The sequence below is a fragment of the Seriola lalandi genome, unplaced genomic scaffold, assembly GCF_002814215.2.
Source record: "Seriola lalandi dorsalis isolate HSWRI2012SDOR001 ecotype SW California unplaced genomic scaffold, Sedor1 jcf7180002055008, whole genome shotgun sequence".
NCBI classification, from domain to species: Eukaryota; Metazoa; Chordata; class Actinopteri; order Carangiformes; family Carangidae; genus Seriola; species Seriola lalandi.
Window position 1 is genome coordinate 1,489,299 of NW_019525551.1, and position 6,073 is coordinate 1,495,371.

The window sequence follows — 6,073 nt, forward strand, 5'->3', positions numbered from 1 at the left end:
TTACTCCTCTTTCGAACCAACTGTCCTCTCTGTCTAGGATGTGGACATTGCTGTCCTCAAAGGAGTGGGCTTTCTCCTTGAGATGTAAATGGACAGCAGAGTCCAAGCCTGAGGAGTTAGCTCTCCTGTGTTGGGCCATGCGTTTGTGCAGTGGTTGTTTTGTTTCTCCAATGTAGAGGTCATTGCATTCCTCGTTGCACTGGACTGCATACACCAGATTGCTTTTGCGGGTGTGTGGTGTTCTGTGTGTGGTGTTCTGTTGTTTTTTCGATTTAAAACTCCTTTAGGATACTATGACCTGGACAAATGAGAATATGCACAGGCCAATTTGAAGACATCACCTGTTGGAGTTATGACTTCTGACACTTTATTAACTGTCCTGTCACCTGTATCTCAGGTACTCCATCTGTCTGCATGTTGGGTCTGAGCTCTGCCTCACGAGCGGTACACCATAAATGTTGGGCCTTGTCTATAATTTATTGATTCATTTAGAAAATATTAATATAAAAAAATTCAAATAATAACGTTAAAATGAATTAAAGTCCTCGGGGTTACCAGCCTAAACGAATAGGCAAATTAGCCAATATTGTTTTAGTCTCAAATTATTACTATTAACTTGGAACATCTTGGATTAATAATTAATTTAGTAACTGTAACCAAATTACCATATCAACAGTAAGTAAAGGTTGAAGGATTGGAGCTCTACTGCCTGGAGGTTGGCAATATTATACTGATTCAAAATGGTCCCTGTGACCAGATGACCTGAACAAAGAAGACTACACAAGATGGCGGTAAACAAAGAAACTACTCAAAATGGCCACTGAGACCACCTGGTGTGTGTGGGAGGGAAGATGTGAGTTTCTTTGTTAGCCTAGATTATGTAATCTAAAGGTACCAGGTTAGAGGGAGGAGGTTAGCTTCATGCAGGTTCTAGAACTGAGACGTACTGTTATGTGTGTGAACATATGAGTACTCGATTAACTGTATGACTGACCACAACCTAAGCAAACATTACAACAAGAACACATTAATCAACATGTACATTAACAAATTTGAGACTTATGCTACTTAGCTGTGCTATGCTGTGCTGGGAGAGGTTAGGCCCAGTCAGTTACCGTTACCCAGTCCTTGGAACAAACAAAGAGGTCCTTTCCAGTGTTGGTGTAAAGTCCAGTGAGTTGGGAGGCTTCCTGCTGGAGTAACGTCCTCTCTGACTGTTTTGCTTCTACTGTTATCACCTGTTCTCCTCACAGAGTTAGCTGTGCCATGCTAACTCTGTGTTGAGGAGAAGAGTGTTGTCCGCTGTGAGCAGGACAGCGAGAGCTGTAGTCGCAGGTAGCAGGGGTGACCTGGGATGGGGCCTGGTGCTCCTTGAAGAGCTGAGAGGGGAGAGGAGATGCTCTCCTGAGCAAGCCAAAAAGACAAGATAGCGAGAACAAAGAAAGGTGTTTGGTGACACCCTGGGGGGGGGGGTCATATGTCACACACTGACCAACACTGACTGGTCAGTGACGTCCCTGGGGGAGGGCCGTCCCCAGGTGTGAACAGCGAGGAACTGTGGGGAAGTGAGTTCCTTAGTCCCAACGCTGTATGAGGCGTTCAGTCGTGCTGTCGCATCAGATGATAAGCAGGATGAACTCAACGCCTCACAAGTCTGTCATACTGCGACTGTTCTCAGGTCCTGTACATCAAGAACCATTTACATGCTTCTGGAGTTTCGTGATGTGGTGCACAGTCCAGTCAGTAGTTTTAGACTGTTCCGATAGGTGGCAGTAATGCACCGAGGGGTTACAATAGAATAGAATAGATTAGAATACAACTTTACTGTCCATCAGAATGAAAGGAGAGAAGACTGCTACCTAGTAAACGATGGATATAGATCCTGGGTGTAAACAAAGCAAAAACTGCGCCTTGCCAACGTTTTATGAAGAAGAAATGCATTCAAAGCTTTTGTTAGAGTTAGACTGTTAGAGTTTCAGTGAGAAACAATGAATTTGAACACAACTTTTGTTTGTTTACCAGAAAATTCCACAAGGAACCTTTGAATTCTGAAGCATTGAAGCTTTAAGATCCACAAAACAGGAGGAGAAAGAGAAAAGGAGGCAGAGGAAGATGGATAGAAAGTTGACAAGCATACCTGGTCAGTCAGGATGTTAGAAATATGATGGGAATGTAAAGAATGTGGCTTCATTTCAGCACTGTGTGTGTGTGTGTGTGTGTGTGTGTGTGTGTGTGTGTGTGTGTGTGTGTGTGTGCGTGCGTTGAGCAAGTAGATTCCCAATAGCCAACAGCTATGCACACTGCCCACTGAAAACACACTGGGTGCATCTCGGCTGCGGAACATCTTGGTTTTCATTGCGGCGCCCATGTTAAAGCGACATACTGGCTGCGTCTAACACGTCTGTGGCAAGCCGGTTTAACATTTAATGGCTAGTCTGGATATGCATTACAGATATCCGTAATTCAGTTCTTCTTAGTCAAAATGAACATTTCAGATATCCACAATGACATTTTTTATAGGACAAATGACATCACTTGTCCCATTCATGTGTATGGGGTTTCTCATTACAGATATCTTTAATTTAATTGTAGATAACCACAATGTCAAATGTGGATATCTGCAACTAAATTCTGACTATCTATAATTCCAGTTTGAGATATCTACAATTTAATTCTGACTAGTCATAATTCCAGTTCAAGATATCTTCAACTCCTGTCAATGAAAGATATCTATATTGTTCTTTTTACATATCTTAAATTATGTTTTAAATGGTCAAATGATGTCATATATATCATGAAGTGATTTGTGACTAAATGTGACAGAATTCAATTATAGATATGTCAAACTGGAATTATGGATAGTCATAATTTCAGAGAAATCCAACACACCAGTGACCTGTAAACTCTATATAGAGAGACAGAGCTGCAGCAGCAGAGACACAGCCGGTGTGAACACACACACACACACACACATGCTTCTCTGCAGCAGTTCAGCGACGTCAGCTGCTACGTTCATGCAACACAGGCAGTGTGTTCCCGGTGTAAGTAACTCCAGTCATTGAAGGTCCCGTGTCTTGCTTTCATTACACTTTAATGCACTGTATTTCCCTTTGATAGATCATGTTGGGTATTCGACAGTGAATCTTATCTCATTTATGGAGAGATGGACACTTTGGTTCGATTGGCGGAGAGACATGTTCAAAAACTTGTGACTTTATTGCCCCAACCTTTTTCCAAATCACTTCTCATGTGCGAATATAAAACTGCCTTGTGTTATAGTTATTATATGTGCTTCATAATAACAGGCTCCATGTGATTTGCCAATGAAAAGCCTTTAAGGGCCCTGGTGCACCTGTGGGAGAAGATGGAGATCAGACTGGTGAAATGAACAAATTGCCTTTAACTTGGGGACCTGGGAGCCAAAGACTGCATGCAGAATGATACAGACTCAGTAACTAAGAGACATCATTAGTGCTTTAAAGATAATGACTAAAATGTTAATTGATTCTGTAATAAACTAGTAGCCAGTGTGAGGATAGTAATGTGATCTCCTCTCATGATTTTAATTAGTAGTCTGGCTGCAGCACTCTGTAAAAGTCTATGCTTTGTTTTATGATTTATGTCTAACCCAAACCCTTTATGTGAGGAGACCATTACCATGCTCTAAACGTGAAGGAATGAAAGCATGTGTGATGGATTCAGTGTCGGTTTGTAATATTCTCTAGATGATAAAATCAACAGCGTTGATAGTTAATGTTGGAATCAAGCGGGACACCAAGGCTTGTCTTGTAGAAAACAGACAGAGGGAGGATTTTTAAATCTGCCAGTGTGCCAATGTTTGGATTTGAGTTTTATTAGAATTGAATTGAATAAAGCAGTTATCCATTTTTATTGTGCGTCCAGTAGGGATGGGAATTGATAAGATGTTGTTGATACCAATGCCATTATTGATTCTGCTTATCGATCCGATTCTTCATTGATTCCCTTATCAATTCCTGTGGATTTTCTGTGTGGAAAGAAGTAGGCCTAAACACGTTTTCAGTGTCAACAACACAGTCTCTGAACACTGGACAAGATGGATAACTGCTCCGTAGTTGTTCAATCCCTGGGGGGGGGGGGTAGCTGTCTGCCTCTTTAGGTCAGGGGTGGTGCCACCTTCATCAAACACATGGCGCTCCTGATATTTAATGCCGTGCTGCGTCAACAAATGTGTCAGCATGTTGCGGGGGTCTCCACCCTCGCTTGAAATCTTAGTGACACTGACATTGCACATTGAACTGTCAGTGTCACTTTGTGTGAAATTAAGCCACACCTCCTCCACTCCTTCGCTGTTGTTCGTGCTGACTGCCACTAAGTGGAAGGCGTCGATAAGGGAATCGTTAAGGACAAAGGCAAATGATGTCCATGGATCGAACCAGTTGGAACCGGTTCTCAACTGGAACCCATTCTCGATTCCCATCCCTAGTTTCCAGGCTACCGGGATTTATATAGCTGTCCATCATCAGCCTAAAGATGGAAAGGAAGCTCAAAGTTTGTCAGTTCACACCAGGCTTTAAAATGCGTCTCCACATGCGTCTCAATTGACCACTTGTGATCAGATCTCACTTCCCAGCTTTATATGCAAATAAACAGGTATGTGTTGTTGTTTTTCAGTCCTGTGTTTGTGTGTGAGTGCGAGAGAGACAGAGATAGCGGGTCACGGAGAGGTTGAGTGAATCAATGCTCTGCTCACAGCTCTACAGTAAAATCCGGTTTTACTCAAAATATTTTGGTTTCATTCGGTTTATTTGTGTGGGTGTCAGGTGGATCTATTGTGTGAAATAGCACCTGCTCTCCTGCTCTTCACAGATAAACACTGAGCTGTCACTCCTGTCCTCAGCAGCCTGTCTCACACATCATGGTGTCTTCTTGTCCATGAGGGGGGGGTAAAGGTGTGGACCCCTGGAATAAGATGACGATTCAAGTATTCTAGAAGAAAATCCTGCAAAGAGTAAAGATTTTAAACTATGAGCACGTAGGAAAACATGTGACTCGTAGCAGGTGTGAAAACTGAAACGCTGTCTGATGGTGTGGGCTTCCTGTTTCCTGGATGTTAAGTTTGAGTGATGTATCCATGATTCTCAGATGTTAAATCACTGCACAATGGTTTAGGATTGGATTAGGCTTGGACAGGATTTTACAGCTCTGGTAAATTATCAATGTCATTTCATTCTGTTTCATCAGACATCATGATGCCATTTGAACTGAACATGGACTCATTAGAACCAGTGGTGATGGACAGCATGGCTTTCATTAGAAGGAGAGCAGTAGAGTTATCTGGTGTGTGATATATGCAAGTAAGTGACCTATGGCTTCCCATAGCCTGAACCTTTCAGAGCATCGTGAGATTTAAAGTTCTTCAGACATGTTTTAAAATCCTCTGCTATGATTCATATTTAGTTGAACATGGTTTTCACACATAAAAACTGAAGCTCATCTCCTCTTACGTCCTGATTGAGAAATGTGGATCAGGCCTAGAGCCCCGCCCACCACCTGCTGTCTCCAGGTGGACAGGTGAAGGAGCAGAGAGTATCAAGATGCTTAGAGGAGGAAACATCAGAGAGACTCAGCCACATGTTTGAGCCTCTTTACTTTCTTTACTAAATCTACCAACACACCAGTGTCAAACTACATCTAAAAGACTACTATTAAAAGTAAAAGTCCTGCATTCCATTCATACCTGTAGGCTACACGAGTAATACCAGACATATGTACTTGAAGTTATAATCTGTAACATTTCCAAAACAACTAGACCTATGTTTTATATGTTGTTGAGTTGTGTTTTTACATTTTTCCAAATGTTTCCATCAATTCTCAAACCAGAGAAATCTGTGATTTTAATCATGGTAACGTTTCATTGGCCGCCTGTCAGTGACATCATATCCTCTATGATCATGTGTCAGTGTGTTTGTCTGACTGAAGCTCAACATTGACTTTTATCTAGTTTTAAGCCACATACACTTTTTCCACCTTGGTGGTTTTCAGCTCTATATTTGAAGCAGATGAAGGATTTTAGTCGTCGGACGTCTGGATC